Raw genomic sequence first — 18,391 nt, 5'->3', positions numbered from 1 at the left:
ACATTTTTATTAGTCACATGCACTGAATACAGTCATTTATCTAAGGTGCTACTAGTTATCCAAGTGGGTTAGTCTTATTGAATCAACATGTTTGCTAAGGCCATCACCCAACGGAAACCCTTGGTACCCGTCCCAGTTGTAAACTCTGTTTAAAGGGCCGTGCTCTGCCGCTGTCATCTCTGCTGCCTTGATCATTGTTGATCTAATCATTTCATCAGGCCCCTGACCTTCCAGTTCCCCCAGAGTGAAGAGGCATGTCTGTCCTCTCTCTGGTCGACGCCTCTCCCTCCTCCTCTCTCTGGTCGACGCCTCTCCCTCCTCCTCTCTCTGGCCGACGCCTCTCCCTCCTCTCCCTCCTCCTCTCTCTGGTCGACGCCTCTCCCTCCTCCTCTCTCTGGCCGACGCCTCTCCCTCCTCTCTGCCCTCCTCTCTCTGGTCGACGCCTCTCCCTCCTCCTCTCTCTGCACTCCTCTCTCTGGCCGACGCCTCTCCGTCCTCTCTCTGGCCGACGCCTCTCCCTCCTCCTCTCTCTGGCCGACGCCTCTCCCTCCTCCTCTCTCTGGCCGACGCCTCTCCCTCCTCCTCTCTCTGGTCGACGCCTCTCCCTCCTCCTCTCTCTGGCCGACGCCTCTCCCTCCTCCTCTCTGCCCTCCTCTCTCTGGCCGACGCCTCTCCCTCCTCTCTCTGCCCTCCTCTCTCTGGCCGACGCCTCTCCCTCCTCTCTCTGCCCTCCTCTCTCTGGTCGACGCCTCTCCCTCCTCCTCTCTCTGCCCTCCTCTCTCTGGCCGACGCCTCTCCGTCCTCTCTCTGCCCTCCTCCCTTTCACAGGCCAATATCTCCATCTCCGTCCTCCTCTCTCTGGCCGGCGCCTTTCTGTCTTCAAGGTTAGAATATAGGGTGGAGTGCTTGGTTAGGAATACAATAAAAGGACAGCTATTTGGTATTCAGCATGCCTTGGTAGAAGTAGTGTGTAGCCTGCAGTAGTTGAGTCTGATATGGGCCTCAACACACCATGCTGTAGTTGACTCTGATGTGGGCCCCACCACGCTGTAGTTGACTCTGATGTGGGCCCCACCACGCTGTAGTTGACTCTGATGTGGGCCCCACCACGCTGTAGTTGACTCTGATGTGGGCCCCACCACGCTGTAGTTGAAGACTTGTATTAGGAGGTTCCTGTCAGGGAGATTGCTCTCAGTATTACATTCTGGCCTCATACTGGAGATCAGTGTCAAGCAGTATGTCTCAGATCTATTGAAGGAGAATGACCTATGTCCTGAATCCCCTCCTTGTGTCCTACTTCACACTCTCTTCCACTCTCCCTGACAGTCTGTTTCACTCTTTCTCCTACCACTTCCTTCTCTCTCTTCCTCTGGCAGTCTGTGTTTCACTCTTTCTCCCACCACTTCCCACTCTCTTCCTCTTCCTCTGGCAGTCTGTTTCACTCTTTCTCCCACCACTTTCCTCTCTCTTCCTCTTCCTCTGGCAGTCTGTTTCACTCTTTCTCCCACCACTTTCCTCACTCTTCCTCTTCCTCTGGCAGTCTGTTTCACTTTTTCTCCCACCACTTCCCACTCTCTTCCTCTTCCTCTGGCAGTCTGTTTCACTCTTTTTCCCACCACTTCCCCCTCTCTCTCTTCCTCTGGCAGTCTGTTTCACTCTTTCTCCCACCACTTCCTTCTCTCCCTCTTCCTCTGGCAGTCTGTTTCACTCTTTCTCCCACCACTTCTCTCTCTCTTCCTCTGGCAGTGTGTTTCACTCTTTCTCCCACCACTTCCCTCTCTCTCTTCCTCTGGCAGTCTGTTTCACTCTTTCTCCCACCACTTCCCTCTCTCTCTCTTCCTCTGGCAGTGTGTTTCACTCTTTCTCCCACCACTTCCCTCTCTCTCTCTTCCTCTGGCAGTGTGTTTCACTCTTTCTCCCACCACTTCCCTCTCTCTCTTCCTCTGGCAGTCTGTTTCACTCTTTCTCTCACCACTTCCCTCTCTCTCTCTTCCTCTGGCAGTGTGTTTCACTCTTTCTCCCACCACTTCTCTCTCTCTTCCTCTGGCAGTGTGTTTCACTCTTTCTCTCACCACTTCCCTCTCTCTCTCTTCCTCTGGCAGTCTGTTTCACTCTTTCTCTCACCACTTCCCTCTCTCTCTTCCTCTGGCAGTCTGTGTTTCACTCTTTCTCCCACCACTTCTCTCTCTCTCTGAATCAGAACTGTTGATATTGAAAAGCCAAGCCTTTGATTGAGGAATAATATCATGTGCCAGGATAAGATGGGCAAAGAATGATCCTCCTCCTGTTTTGGGAGCCCTTTCTTCCCTGCCTTTTTAATTTGTTGGCTCTGTCATATCAGCAAGCCTAGGAAGAGATGGAGCGATATCACCCAAAAGCTTTTTCAAGCCCTCACTCTCTTTTCAAGTCCTTTTGATTTCCACAGGCTTAACTGTTTAATATTCCAAACTAGTTGGTGGCCTTTTCAGAAAACCAACAAGGTGCTGAGGATGTGAGCCCTGTCTTTATGCGGAGGCAGCTGGTCTCAGCCTCTCAGACACCGGGGTCGCAATGCTTCTAGAAAGCTCTGTCGCTCTCCTCAGACAGCACTGCGGCCTCACGCCCTACAGACACTCGCGTCATTGTCCTCCAGTCTCTTGTCTTGATAAGTGTCCCTAGAAGTGCCCCCCCTCTTAGTGCAGGAGGAGGGGTGTCAGTGCAACAAGTTCCCCCTAGTCGGACAGGAGGGACACGTTTAGCTGAGACTCCGTCGACCATTGACACTTCGTCTGGATTCAGAGCTGTGAGTTTTTGTAAACAGGCGTGTGTGTGTGTGTGTGTGTGTGTGTGTGTGTGTGGACAGTTTAGGACCTGTATCCTACTTGTTTATCTTCTATTTCAAGATATGTTTTCTGAGTTCATCCAGGATATGAACACTCAGTCTTCAGAGACGACACTCTGGGAGGCTCTGCCCTCTAGGGTTGTTTATGCAGCTCTGTCAAACTGTGTCCAGTTTTATTTACTCTCATCTCATCTCAGCCTGCCCTCCCTGCCTTTCTCTCCTGCTTGTTTGTTTGGCGCCAGAGAGCAGCCTAGCTGCAGCCTGCCCTCCCTGCCTTTCTCTCCTGCTTGTTTGTTTGGCGCCAGAGAGCCTGAGAGGTACTTACAGAGTAGCTGCAGCCTGCCCTCCCTGCCTTTCTCTCCTGCTTGTTTGTTTGGCGCCAGAGAGCCTGAGAGGTACTTACAGAGTAGCTGCAGCCTGCCCTCCCTGCCTTTCTCTCCTGCTTGTTTGTTTGGCGCCAGAGAGCCTGAGAGGTACTTACAGAGTAGCTGCAGCCTGGTCTCCCCTGTCGCTCAGCGCTCACTCCCTGCCTCCCACTGCCTCCCTAGAGCCTGTTTTGGTTTTATCGCCTCTGCCTGCCACTTCTCACTCATCTGTCTTTTAACCCCACACTAGCGCGGTTCACATTTTGTGAGTAAATGGGAAACAGTGAAGGATTCCTACTCTGTCATCGTCTTCACAGTATGGGGGTGTTGTTTGTCTAAAATAGATCAATGACTTGTGATGCTGCCAGCGGGATATTGTGACAGGGACAGGATGTACTACTCACAGTAAGACACCAGCTGAGAAAGGGATGGAGGAGTAGAGAAGAACAGAGAAGTGGTATAAAACAACTGCTTCCATCGGGGTGGAATCCACGGAGGAGACGGAGGACCATGGCAGAGCCACATTCGTGGAGAGAGAGGACCACCAAATGATATGCAAAGCCTGGGTAAAATCTCTGAAATATACTGACTATATCCCTGAGAGCTTGTGACAGCCACAACGCATGTCTCAGCAGGGCTCCTGAAACCCTCTTTGTTCACTAAATCCACTGTGAAGATTCCGCTCATGTTTGGAGATTTCAGGATTGGGGGGGGAGAGCAGGATATTAGGGGTGTGTAGTTCTGCAGTAGCCATCTCAGGATTTAGGTCCTAATTATCCCCATCAGCCAGGGTTATTGTGTTGGCGTGATACTCCCAGTGTGCTTCCAGAGACTGCTGAAGAGAATCCTGTCAGCTGTGATATAAATAGAAGCTGCGTTGCTCTATACAAACCAAATTGGAGACCTGAGTCTTAATAATGTCTCCGTTTCCCACCCATGTGTAGTTGTCTTGCATATTCTAATCTAAATATTGCTTTGTGATGTTGTATTTGCCGGTCCGCATGAAGATGTTCTTGGTCCATCCTGATTTTACGAGCAGCATTTCTGACACTGTTATAAATCAGAAATGAGAGAGATTCCATTTCCCTTTCAAGTGTGCATCTATTATTTAACCTGCAATATTTTATGCAGAATGGAAATTAGCCTGGTAAGAGGCACTTTCTTTTCCATCTTCATTGGATGCCAGATTAAATATTGTGTAGTTCAGTGTTCCAGCTCTCTCTCTCTGTGCTCATTTAGAATTCAGCTTTGTTGCCTCAGCCTTTTGAAGTGTTGTCAGGGAAGCAGCTTGTGATCTTCATATACATTAGTGTTGAGTCTGACATGGTGTACAGACTCATTCCTTCCTAGTATTTGTTTACACAAACATACAGGCAGCCACACTGTATTATTCTAATGAATCAAGGAGCTCTGAAGGCGTCCACACGTGTCCCCCAGCCAAAACAGTTGGGGTGAGGTTCAATAGATTATGAGGACATTTTGGGACGTGTTTGTTTTCGACTTCGGTAAGGTTTGTGTTAGGTTGTTCACATTGTTTTTCTGGAGACGACGTTGGTAGCGACGTTGGTAGCTGAAGTCTACGCCCCTTCGTTGGTGATTGGTCAGCAGTAGGGATTCTTCACTGAAGTCTACGCCCCTTCGTTGGTGATTGGTCAGCAGTAGGGATTCTTCACTGAAGTCTACGCCCCTTCGTTGGTGATTGGTCAGCAGTAGGGATTCTTCACTGAAGTCTACGCCCCTTCGTTGGTGATTGGTCAGCAGTAGGGATTCTTCACTGAAGTCTACGCCCCTTCGTTGGTGATTGGTCAGCAGTAGGGATTCTTCACTGAAGTCTACGCCCCTTCGTTGGTGATTGGTCAGCAGTAGGGATTCTTCACTGAAGTCTACGCCCCTTCGTTGGTGATTGGTCAGCAGTAGGGATTCTTCACTGAAGTCTACGCCCCTTCGTTGGTGATTGGTCAGCAGTAGGGATTCTTCACTGAAGTCTACGTCGTTGGTGATTGGTCAGCAGTAGGGATTCTTCACTGAAGTCTACGCCCTTCGTTGGTGATTGGTCAGCAGTAGGGATTCTTCACTGTAGTCTTTGTCATTCAATGAGAGATGACTAGTTTTCTTTCAACTTTTTAAAATTGAAATACCGCACCAAACATCTTTAATGTAAAGTTGCGTGACTAAGATTTCCTCGTCAAAAACATAAATTAGAGTTCTTGTTATCTTAGATTAATTCAGACTATTTTGAGGAAGTGTACTCGCTACAGCATCTCAGAATGGCCAAACGGTACCATTTCAGATAGTTTTCTTGTTTTTTAGGAGAAGGTCTTTTTAAGGGAGCATGTGAGCACACGTTCGGTGAGCCGCCAGCCGAACTTAAACATGCTGACACCTTAATTGCTTCAAGGTTTTAGCTCAGTCTTTTCTTCCATGATACAGGAAGCAGACCCTGGAATACTTTGCTTTGATTCGTTCTTTCAACTTTCCACAGTAAATGTCATAGATCTGTCTTCGTGCTTTATGTATAATTTCTCAGCTGTTTTCCTTTTTGTGTTTGCTTTTCTATGAATATGACAGTCAAATCACTTGAAATGGGAAGGTGTGCAATGATGGGAGTGTCCGTTCCTTCAGAATATGTGATGGACTCCTGTCACTGAAGAGTCTACTGACGCTCTAAAACTTCTGTTTAGATCTTCAGCTCAACCCACTCAGGGATCTATGTTCTGAATCAGAACTGAGCTGGCTGTGTGACTGGTTGACTCAGGGATCTATGTTCTGAATCAGAACTGAGCTGGCTGTGTGATTGGTTGGTGTGCATGCGTGTGCGTATAAGGTCTCAGGTCTTGTTTCACCGACTCCGGTTTCCTGGACACTGCTCTGGGTATCAGATGGCCAATTAAGCCTGCCACTATTAATGTCCATGGCATGATTAGTTAATGATTAGCCAGCTATCAAGCCCATGAGTGTTATGACTGCAGAGCAGATGGACCATCACAGGCCCACACACACCCTGAGTAGAAGTCCTGATGGATGCTCGCTCAGAGCGCCAGGGAAGGACGAGTGTCCTGAATTTACAATGCAGTAACATCATACTTAGACCTGCAGTGTGAACAAGGCTTGAATGCTCAAATTAGTTATGGAATACTGACTGTCCAAACCGGAAGTTAGAAGTTACCAAATAGGATTTGTATGTGTTCAGACAGCAGTCATTAGATGACATGGCCAAGTTAGTTGTCACAGTAACGCCGGGTGTGTGTGCAGTGGTGTAGGCTATGAAGGTGGCTTGAAATGTGGCATGAAATATTAGATTCCATGTGCTTTTTTGGCTGTAGTTTCAGACTAGAGGTTGACCGATTAATCGGAATGGCCGATTTTAATTAGGGCCGATTTTCAAGTTTCCATAACAATCGGAAATCGGTATTTTTGGACACCTTTTTTTATTTATTTGTTTTTATTTAAATGTATTTTTTTTACAACTTTTATTTAACTAGGCAAGTCAGTTAAGAACGCATTCTTATTTTCAATGACGGCCTAGGAACTGTGGGTTAACTGCCTCGTTCAGGGGCAGAACGACAGATTTTCACCTTGTCAGCATGAGTGATTCAATCTTGCAACCTTAGTTAACTAGTCCAACGCAATACCACCTGCCTCTCTCTTGTTGCACTCCACAAGGAGACTGCCTGTTACGCGAATGCAGTAAGCCAAGGTAAGTTGCTAGCTAGCATTAAACTTATCTTGTAAAAAACAATCAATCATAATCACTAGTTAACTACACATGGTTGATGATATTACTAGATATTATCTAGCGTGTCCTGTGTTGCATATAATCTGACTGAGCATACAAGTATCTAAGTATCTGACTGAGCGGTGGTAGGCAGAAGCTGGCGCGTAAACATTCATTCAAACAGCACTTTCTTGCGTTTTGCCAGCAGCTCTTTGTTGTGCGTCAAGCATTTCACTGCTTGACTTCAAACCTATCAACTCCCGAGATGAGGCTGGTGTAACCGAAGTGAAATGGCTCGCTAGTTAGTGCGTGCTAATAGCGTTTCAAAATTCACTCGCTATGAGCCTTGGGGTGGTTGTTTCCCTTGTTCTGCATGGGTAATGCTGCTTCGAAGGTGGCTGTTGCTTGTTCGAGCCCAGGGAGGAGCAAGGAGAGAGACGGAAGCTATACTGTTACACTGGCAATACTAAAGTGCCACCTTACCTATAAGAGCATCCAATAGTCAAATGTTAATGAAATACAAATGGTATAGAGGGAAATAGTCCTATAATTCCTATAAGAACTACAACCTAAAACTTCTTACCCGGGAATATTGAAGACTCATGTTAAAAGGAACCACCAGCTTTCGTATGTTCTCATGTTCTGAGCAAGGAACTGAAACGTTAGCTTTCTTACATGGCACATATTGCACTTTTACTTTCTTCGCCAACACTTTGTTTTTGCATTATTTAAACCAAATTGAACATGTTTCATTATCTACTTGAGGCTAAATTGATTTTATTGATGTATTATATTAAGCTAAAATAAGTGTTCATTCAGTATTGTTGTAATTGTCATTATTACAAATTTGTTTTTTTAAATCAGCCGATTAATCGGTAGAGACCTTTTTGGTCCTCCAATAATCGGTATCGTTATCGCCGTTGAAAAATCATAATCGGTCGACCTCTAGTTCAGACTGCAGGAAAAAGAACAGATTTCAATCAGAGATGCAATTTTTGGGGATTTGAGTCATTTCAAACTGCCAATGTGAACAACACTTAATGTGAGGATCCTTAATGTAATAGACCCCCCCCTCTTTACACCATGTACAAAGTGAAGGGTAGGTTAGAGCCTGGTTGAGTCATTGCATGTGTGCAAGGTGTCAACCCCCTGCTTTGAAGTGTCAGATGAAAGGACACTTGATGAAGGCTATGATAATTGTCACGGTAAAGATTATAGTCCAGAGATGTGCTAAGCTACCTCTCTGCAGGAACTGAGATCCCTGGATCATGTTGAACAACCATTCAGCTTCTTAAACATTACACATCCCAAGGCTTAGGAATGGTTTGTTACGAAGGCTTGCATGCCTTTTTTTCCTCACCTTTGTATGTGTGTGAGGAAGTGGCCGTATGTGGCCTGGCTGTGTCCAGATGTTCATTCCTGTGGGAAAGACGAGGGACACATCTAGAGGGAGAGTGCCACGTTGGTGCCTGGAGAGAGGGGGAGTGACGCACAACAAACACCTGCTTTCTGCTCAGGGAGTCGGAAGGCTGAGCTGCTTTCTGCTCAGCTGCTTTCTGGGAGTCGGAAGGCTGAGCTGCTTTCTGCTCAGGGAGTCGGAAGGCTGAGCTGCTTTCTGCTCAGGGAGTCGGAAGGCTGAGCTGCTTTCTGCTCAGGGAGTGCTCGGAAGGCTGAGCTGCTAGCTGTGTAGTTTACTTTACTCATTTTCATTTATCTCCTTGCTTCTTGGCTACGATTACAGCTGTCTAGCCCTGTAGGAGTAGAGATTTCCATATTGCTGTGGAATATTGATTTGACCATTTTGCTTGCCAACATGTTTTCTGAAATCAAAGGGATTTAAAAAACTATTTTAATCTATTATCCCTATTTATAAAATGGACTACACATGGTTTTAAGAGAATAGCAATGTTAAATTGCCCTCGTTGAGTGCAGAATAGTTGTTTTTTTTCCCCCTAAAGGTTATTGTAAGTGCTATTTTTCTTATCGTAGCCACTTGGAAGACCACTGCTCTGTTATCCTACTTCATTTCAGGTGACTAGTATCTTGAAGCTGTGTTCAGCTGGCCACTCATACCCTGCCTCTAGTGCCTCCTCTTCAGTCTAACAGGGTTTTGAGGTTCCCTGTTGCAATGTGGGTCATAAAAGATGCATAGTGCTTTATCATGCCTGTCACCTTCAAGGTGGCCATGGGGTTTTTATTTGATATTAGTAGCATCTCTAAATGGCCTTCACCACCCAGACCTGTCAAACCAGGCCTGCGTCACATGACCTGTCAAACCAGGCCTGCGTCACATGACCTGTCAAACCAGGCCTGCGTCACATGACCTGTCAAACCAGGCCTGCGTCACATGACCTGTCAAACCAGGCCTGACCTGTCACATGACCAGGTGCATGATAGTACAGCATTGTGCTGTTTAATTACCAAGACAGATTTAGCTTCTGTATTAAACCAACACTAAATGCATGGAGATGTAATTCTGAGTCATATGATTTAGAATCACAAGGTATATTTGCCACAGTCAAGACTTCAACAGCCTCTTGGCCCAGATTTGTTGTGTGTGATTTTGTCTTCTATTAGCGTCCTTGGCGTGTCAGTACACTGGTCCGATGGCTCGATCAATAGCAATAGATCAAATGCAATTAAATATTATAATTTGGGGGAATTCTACAAAAAATCCTCCCACACAGCTCAGCCCCAATCAAACATCCAGGTTCCTGCTCCACCCCATCTTAGCCTCGACTGAAGATGGTCTCTTTGTTGTTCAAACATCCAGCTTCCTGCTCCACCCCATCTTAGCCTCGACTGAAGATGGTCTCTTTGTTGTTCAAACATCCAGCTTCCTGCTCCACCCCATCTTAGCCTCGACTGAAGATGGTCTCTTTGTTGTTCAAGCATCTCCACTATCTAACACCGTGCCCACAACAGGGCTTGTATGTTACCAGCGGTTATAAACTTTCTAATACCTGATTTGAGTGCTTTGTCGATAAGCCCGTTTTGATAAAAGATTGATCGTCTGTCTTTGTGCTGTGATTTAACACCATCTTCTATTTAACAGCCCTTACCGCCTCCGCTGTAGCAACGTTATAGGGGCGCGGTTAATTGCAGGGTGAAGTATCCCTGTCACTTTCTACACATTGCTCATGATGGATTGGCAGTACATTAATGACCTAGTGGTTGAGACGCCTGTAAATTCATCATGGTTGCAATTACAAATATGTGTTTGTTTCCTCAGCATCATTTATGGGCCATTCAGAGCCTTAAGTCATTGGCTATTGATGTAAGACCATCATTTACCCCTGGTCAAAAAGCATTACGGCAATCATTTTTGCTTTCCCTCAAACCGTGTGACTGAAAAGGCTGTGGAAGAGCGATCAATCGTAATTTACTTCAAGAAACATTACGCCTGTTAAAGGAATGTGTCTTGAAACCTCCAACAAAGGGAAAGTGCAGCGTGATCTGATTACTGCCTGATCAATTCTCCTGTAAACAAGGCCAACGTTAACATCGTTCACCCTGCAAATCTTGAAGTGTGATGTTGAACCTTGTAACAAACCCTGTTGTGAACAATTAGATATTATCGTCTGATTTGACAAATTACAATTAATATAGGCTAAATGCCCGGGCACAGTTAATAGTACTGATTTCAGTAAGAAGGAAGATGGACGTCAATACTTATTGGATTAGGAGGATAGCCTCAGCATGAGGATCATGTTATAAATATCCAGATAAATTCTCATGCTCTGATGAAAGCTGATCTCGCTAAGATTACCCATAGCCTATTATTCCAGAGATTTTGTTGCCTGAACGTCTTAATCGCAGCATGTTTATGACCCACAATTTGCATACAATTTGTATCCGTGCCACTGGTTGCTGCAGTGAACCAACATCCTGCCAATTTTGGCTCTGTAATCTTGTTCCACCAAACGGTACAGGATTAGCCAAAGAGGGTGTGTTTAGTGATTTACAATGAATCATTTGTATTTGATGCAGCACAGTTTGGGCACATTTGACCTTTGACGAATAGGCATCTGAATGGAGGAGAACATGGAGCTTCAATATTCCAGATTATATTTAACCAGTGAATTCCACCTCCATGGAGTCTGCCTTTCATGTTGAACTTTCATGGTATGGATACATATGTCGGAGTGACCTTTATGTTCTCTCCAAATATATCTGATTCTGTCTGATATATTTCTAAGCCTTTTTGTCCAATGAACATCAGACGCCAGAGGATGAGACTTGGCTGTTTGATTGGCCTAATTTGATTGCAGAGATATAATCCCTGCATGTTTCTTTTAAGTGCTCATTTCTACAACTCATCACAGCCTTTCATCCCTATCAGCAGGGTACTAGAAGACTCTTCCTTCCCACAGACACATTTCTCTCTGACCATGTTTGCCCAGGAGTTGTCTGATCTCCCGATGTAGGCCTGATGATGGCAGACACTGATAGAGCCCGGTCTTGGTCTGGGAACTCTTGATGTTCCCTGTTAGTGGTCTAAGTCCAAAATGGCTGCCGCTCAGTCAGCTTGTCTCCGTCCAGCAAACACACACAACATGATCTGCCCTACAGGCCTTGTTGTTGTCTCCCTTGGTTGTTAGGTCATTATGCTTTCATGTTGTTAGGGACCATTTTTGAAACAACCAAAGATGTCTGCCTGGTAACTCATCCAAAATGTTAACCTTATTAGAATGTGATCATATGTAACTTCTTTCCTGGAGTTTTAGGCCTAAATGTAGTAAGTCATCCTCGTCGGTAGGTAGTCACTGTTAGCGATGTGACAAACTGAAACATTTTCTTAATGTTGAAAAAACACAAAACATCTGCTTTCTGTTAAACCTATAAGCTCCCGAGTGGTGCAGCGGTCTAAGTCACTGCATCTCAGTGCATGAAGCGTCACTATAGTACCTGGTTCGAATCCAGGCTGTATCACATCCGGCTGTGATTGGGAGTTCCATAGGGTGCCGCACAATTGGCCCAGCGTCGTCGGGGTTTGGCCAGAGTAGTCCGTCATTGTAAATAATAATTTGTTTACTGACTTGCCCAGTTAAATCAAGGTTAAATAAAAATGTGATAAAATTCACAATGCCTTTTCAGATGGTTAAGCATTGTAAATAATACTTGTACTACCATTACTGTACTTCAATTCCACCTCACATAATTAGCATTTCCTTCTCAACTACACTACCGTTCAACAGTTTGGGGTCACTTAGAAATGTCCTTGTGCTTTTCTTTCAAAATCATGTTTTTTGACCATTTTAAAATAACATTAAATTGATCAGAAATACAGCGTGGACATTGTTAATGTTGTTAATTACTATTGTAGCCGGAAACGGCAGATTTTCTATGGAATATCTACATAAGTGTACGGAGGCCAATTATCAGCAACCATCAGTCCTGTGTTCCAATGGCATGTTACCTAATCCAAGGGTATCATTTTAAAGGCTAATGGATCATTAGAAAACCATTTTGCAATTGTTAGCACAGCTGAAAACTGTTCTGATTAAAGAAGCAATAAAACTGGCCTTCTTTAGACTAGTTGAGAATCTGGAGCGTCAGCATTTGAAGAAGATGAGCCTCGCGCTTCAACGCTCTTAGTTCTTGTGGAAATTGACCCACTATGCTGTTTACTTTCTGCGTACTGGGATTTGTCGTAATGTTACGGATCCCAATTTCATTTAAAAGTGAACATTTGAAGTGTTCACACTGCTCGTCATTGTAATGGAATGTGATGTTTTTGTTGCAGGTGGTGAGGAGTCGGCCAGATGAACTAGATCCAGGGGAACCTGTAGCCGGGGACATGACTGATCCGTTGGCTGTTTTCTGCTGAATGGATTAGGGTGAGTACCTACAGTGTCTTAAAGTATTCATACCACTTGACTTATTCCACATGTTGTTACAGCCTGATTTCAAAATGTATTTTTCTCCTCACCCATCTACACACACTACCCCAGAATGACAAAGAGCAAACATGATTTTAGAAAATTACAGAAGTAGCTCATTTACATAAGTATTCACACCCCTGAGTCAATACATGTCAGAATCCCCTTTGGCAGCGACTACAGCTCTGAGTCTTTCTGGGTAAGTCTATAAGAGCTTTCCACACATGGATTGTGGAACATTTGCCTATTTTTATTTTTTATAATTCTATAAGTTCTGTCAAATAAGTTGTTCATTATTACTAGACAACCATTTTTAGGTCTTGATATATACAGTGAGGGAAACAAGTATTTGATCCCCTGCTGATTTTGTACGTTTGCCCACTGACAAAGAAATGATCAATCTATAATTTTAATGGTAGGTTTATTTGAACAGTGAGAGACAGAATAACAACAAAAAAATTGAGAAAAACTCATGTAAAAAATTGTATACATTGATTTGCATTTTAATGAGGGAAATAAGTATTTGACCCCTCTGCAAAACATGACTTAGTACTTGGTGGCAAAACCCTTGTTGGCAATCAGAGGTCAGATGTTTCTTGTAGTTGGCCACCAGGTTTGCACACATCTCAGGAGGGATTTTGTCCCACTCCTCTTTGTAAATCTTCTCCAAGTCATCAAGGTTTTCCTCTAGGATTTTGCATGTGCTTAGCTTTATTCCATTTTTTAAAATAAAAAAAACTCCCTAGTCCTTGCCAATGACCAGCATACCTATGATGCAGGGACCACCTGCTTGAAAATAGGAAGAGTGGTACTCAGTAATGTGTAGTGTTGGGTTTGCTCCAAACATAACGCTTTGTATTCAGGAAAGCAAGTTAATTTCTTTGCCACATTTTTAGCAGTTTTACTTTAGTGCCTCGTTGGAAACAGGATGCATGTTTTGGAATATTTTTATTCTGTACTGGCTTCATTTTCACTCTGTCAATTAGGTTAGTATTGTGGAGAAACTACAATGTTGATCCATCCTCAGTTTTCTCCTGTCACATCAATTAAAATCTGTAGCTGTTTTAAAGTCACCATTGCCCTCATGGTGAAATCCCTGAGCGGTTTCCTTCCTCTCCAACAACTGAGTTTGGAAGGGAGTCTGTATCTTTGTAGTGACTGGGTGCATTGATACACCATCCAAGTGTAATTAACAACTTCTCCATTCTCAAAGAGATATATTCAATGCCCTTCTTGGTCAGACATTGGAAAACCTCCCTGGTCTTTGTGGTTGAATTTGTGTTAGAAATTCACTTCTCGACTGAGGGACCTTACAATTATCTGTATGTGTGGGTTACAGAGATGAGGTAGTCATTAAACAATCATGTTAGACACTATTATTGCAACTTGACAAGTGTTTACTCCTGAACTGATTCATGCTTGCCATAACAAAGGGGATGAGTACTTATTGACTCAAGACATTTCAGCTTTTTGTATTAATTTGTAAACCTTTCTAAAAACATAGTTCCACATTATAGGGTATTGTGTGTAGGCCAGCGACAGTCTAATTTGAATCCATTTTAAATTCAGGCTCTACCACCAATGTGGACAAAGTCTAGGGGTGTGAAATACTTCCCGAAGGCCCTGTACCTGTCATTTCCCAACAGTAACTTACTTTGGAATCATAGAACTGCATTAATGCTGACCCAATCTGACCTGATCTTAATTGAGCAAGCAGAGCTGTGCCGGATTTCCCTAAACCCAAACCGTATCAGGTTGATAGCAAAAGGAAAGGAGAAGTCTTTGAACGTGCTCTGGATTCATTAGCCTGTATCAGGCTGGTAATTGGAAGTCTGCATGGAGCGAGAGGACAGGACTTGGGTAGGTTCACAGACGCTGATCAAAGCTGTGTCCCCTACAGCCCCACGGATTGCTTTTTTATGCCACCTCTTCCTGCAAAAGACTCGCCCGGAGGGGATATGTCACATGTTCAAGGTCCCAATACCTGTAACCCTGCTATGTCATGAGGTTTTAACCATGTAAGCCTTACTGTGGAAGGATCCCATGTCCTGCTCTGTCCCTGAATCATATTCTGTTATGCTGCTACAAGGCTACATGTAAGCCTTACTGTTGAAGGATCCCATGTCCTGCTCCGTCCCTGAATCATATTCTGTTATGCTGCTACAGAGGCTACTTGTTGTTGTGCACTGCTTATAAATGATGTGCAAAGGTCACAGTAATGGCATTGAAGAGTGGTTATTTTTCTGTCTCTTCTCCAGTTGATTAGGAGCGTGTTTAATCCCCCCTGTAGGTCTCTAATATTGTACGCTTTCTGGTAATAACCTGCCTAATCCCTGGACTAGCGACGAGTTGGACCGAGACATTCACTTCAAAGCAATTTCCTCCATTCTCTGCCTGCTCTGAGAGATATAAACAATGTTTCAATGTGCAGCACTAATGTGAAATTACTTCTTTGTTGGCCACATCGAAGTCAATTTGTTAGCTCAGTGTGTTTGCTATGGTGATTCAACAAACGGAATGTAATAGAGAAGCCCAGTGGAATGCAGGGCCAATGCCAGGTAAGAAAGACCTGGTGCTTAAGTCTTGTGTTATCAGGGCACAGACGGTGAACACCGGCTGGCTGGTACAGACCTTCCTCAGCTAAAATCAGCAGAACACGTCTTTACTCAATTATATAGGCCCAGCTTTAGAGGATAAATCCTACATGTAGATATCTCAGCCTTTACCTGGCCTTGAAACGGGCATCATTTTTTTCAATAATTAGTTACAACTTTCTTTCATTTTCTACATTTGTAAACGCCCATACGACTCTCTGGGTCGTTAGAGGTCTGAAGAATATCGTCTTGGAGTTCTCACACAGTAAACTCCTTTTAAAACCCTGTATTAATCCAAATACACATTCTCACAGGGTTAGACTAGAATAGCCTATAAGCTATTCTGTTTTCCACTGCAAACATCTGGATAGGAGTTTTGATTGATTTGAATAAGACTCTTACTGTAGTCCAAAGTGAGGTCTGCTGGGCACTATTGGAGTGGCGAGGGCATCCACACCCATGCATGATTAACAAGGCTGGAGGCCAGCAGGGTATCGAGCTGCTGGAAGTCCTGCTACTCCCCTGAGAGGCCTGGTGAAATGGTAAATGGAGACACACACTACTCTGGCTGGAAAAACTGTTTGGCCTTGAGGTTGGACTCTTAAAAACGTTAATTTTTTAAAATAGAGCTTCTGCTTTGCCAAATCTATTTTCTAAACTTGAAATATTTGTTAAAATATGATGACTAACATGTTAGAATGGTGAACGTAGCTCACCACTGACTCTGTTGGTGACTCCCTTTGCACTCTGATTCATTCATTTATTAATATCATTATTTCACAAGGTGTAGTTGCAGGATGATCTCCTTCTCTGCAAGATGATCTATATCCAGTCAGTGTCAGACACAACCTTTCCACCCAGAGGACTGGCATCCTTTAGTGAAGATCGCACCAGGTTTGCTTTCGTGTGCCAACGTCTGATTGGGAGACACCTGCCTCTGTGACTGGCAGGTGATGGAACAGGTGTTTTGGGGCAGAATGTGAACTCATTGCTAACAGAAGATGTGTTTTAATATGTGATAAAGGGCTAGCTCTCTCCCCCTGACACCCTCTCCTTCTCTACTCCTCTCCTCTGAGATACAACTCGCTGTGACGGTGTGTTCTTACGCCCAGGCAGCAGCAGGCATCTGAAGACTTGAAAGGGCAATGTGTAGGGGTGTTACCACGATTACAGAACAGACATTTGAATATGTTGTGGATGGTACATGCACTGTGGTGCATATTAATACTCAGTCATCAGTGTGACTTATTGAAGCTGAGCTGCGGTCGCTTCCCTTGTGTTGAGGCACCACCAAGGGAGAATTTGGCCTCAACCTTGGTAGTGATGCTGTCAACGCCTAAATGATACTGAGTGAGCCATGCATTAACTGATGAAGAGGAGTGAGACGACCTACAGAGGAGCACGTTTTATGGGAGGCGTGTTTGTCTTTTCTAACGAGCTGCCTCACACACACACAGACACAGACACACGGACACCCTTCTCGTCTCCGACACAGTAGGAGTTAACAGGCCCCTGAGCTCCAGTCAGCCAGAGCTTATTTACAGCAGTCTGAGCCCCTGCCTGAATTCACCCAGAGACCACTGAAAATGTCATGAGTGTGTAGTTGGGGCAGGAACACCTGGTTGCACAAACACGGGGACTTCTGCTCCGATACCTCCCCAAGGGCAGCTCACCAGCGCTGAGGCGTTATCGCAATGATGGCTGTTACATTTTTCCCCCACCAGAAAACAGCAGAGGGATAAAAACAACAGCCTGCTCAACCCAGGGCTCTGCTGCTACAGTGGTCTGCCCAACCCAGGGCTCTGCTGCTACAGTGGTCTGCCCAACCCAGTGGGGCTCTGCAGGGCTCTGGCTGTACAGTGGTCTACCCAGGGCTCTGTGCTACAGTGGTCTGCCCAACCCAGGGCTCTGGTGCTACAGTGGTCTGCCCAACCCAGGGCCCAACCCAGGGCTCTGGTGCTACAGTGGTCTGCCCAACCCAGGGCTCTGGTGCTACAGTGGTCTGCCCAACCCAGGGCTCTGGTGCTACAGTGGTCTGCCCAACCCAGGGCTCTGGTGCTACAGTGGTCTGCCCAACCCAGGGCTCTGGTGCTACAGTGGTCTGCCCAACCCAGGGCTCTGGTGCTACAGTGGTCTGCCCAACCCAGGGCTCTGGGCAGTGGTCTGCCCAACCCAGGGCTCTGGTGCTACAGTGGTCTGCCCAACCCAGGGCTCTGGTGCTACAGTGGTCTGCCCAACCCAGGGCTCTGGTGCTACAGTGGTCTGCCCAACCCAGGGCTCTGGTGCTGCAGTGGTCTGCCCAACCCAGGGCTCTGTGTCTGTCTGCCCAACCCAGGGCTCTGGTGCTACAGTGGTCTGCCCAACCCAGGGCTCTGGTGCTACAGTGGTCTGCCCAACCCAACCCAGGGGTGCCAGTGGTCTGCCCAACCCAGGGCTCTGCTGCTACAGTGGTCTGCCCAACCCAGGGGCTCTGGTGCTACAGTGGTCTGCCCAACCCAGGGGCTCTGCTCTGGTGCTACAGTGGTCTGCCCAACCCAGGGCTCTGCTGCTACAGTGGTCTGCCCAACCCAGGGCTCTGGTGCTACAGTGGTCTGCCCAACCCAGGGCTCTGGTGCAGTGGTCTGCCCAACCCGGGGCTCTGGTGCTACAGTGGTCTGCCCAACCCGGGGCTCTGGTGCTACAGTGGTCTGCCCAACCCGGGGCTCTGGTGCTACAGTGGTCTGCCCAACCCGGGGCTCTGGTGCTACAGTGGTCTGCCCAACCCGGGGCTCTGCTGCTACAGTGGTCTGCCCAACCCAGGGCTCTGCTGCTACAGTGGTCTGCCCAACCCAGGGCTCTGCTACAGTGGTCTGCCCAACCCAGGGCTCTGCTGCTACAGTGGTCTGCCCAACCCAGGGCTCTGCTGCTACAGTGGTCTGCCCAACCCAGGGCTCTGCTGCTACAGTGGTCTGCCCAACCCAGGGCTCTGCTGCTACAGTGGTCTGCCCAACCCAGGGCTCTGCTGCTACAGTGGT

At 46.0% G+C, this 18,391-nt stretch overlaps 1 protein-coding gene across 1 annotated transcript in view; it reads left to right on the top strand.

Moving 5' to 3' along the window:
• glceb (glucuronic acid epimerase b) overlaps positions 1-18,391 on the top strand; it is a 78,755-nt gene that overhangs the window by 25,440 nt on the left and 34,924 nt on the right. The window contains exon 2 of the mRNA XM_046348940.1: positions 12,648-12,741. The gene's annotated coding sequence lies outside the window, so the exon portion shown is untranslated. The remainder of the gene's footprint in view (positions 1-12,647; positions 12,742-18,391) is intronic.

This window comes from Oncorhynchus gorbuscha, linkage group LG05 (genome assembly GCF_021184085.1).
Source record: "Oncorhynchus gorbuscha isolate QuinsamMale2020 ecotype Even-year linkage group LG05, OgorEven_v1.0, whole genome shotgun sequence".
Taxonomy (NCBI): domain Eukaryota; kingdom Metazoa; phylum Chordata; class Actinopteri; order Salmoniformes; family Salmonidae; genus Oncorhynchus; species Oncorhynchus gorbuscha.
This window is presented reverse-complemented; position numbering and strand designations above follow the sequence as displayed.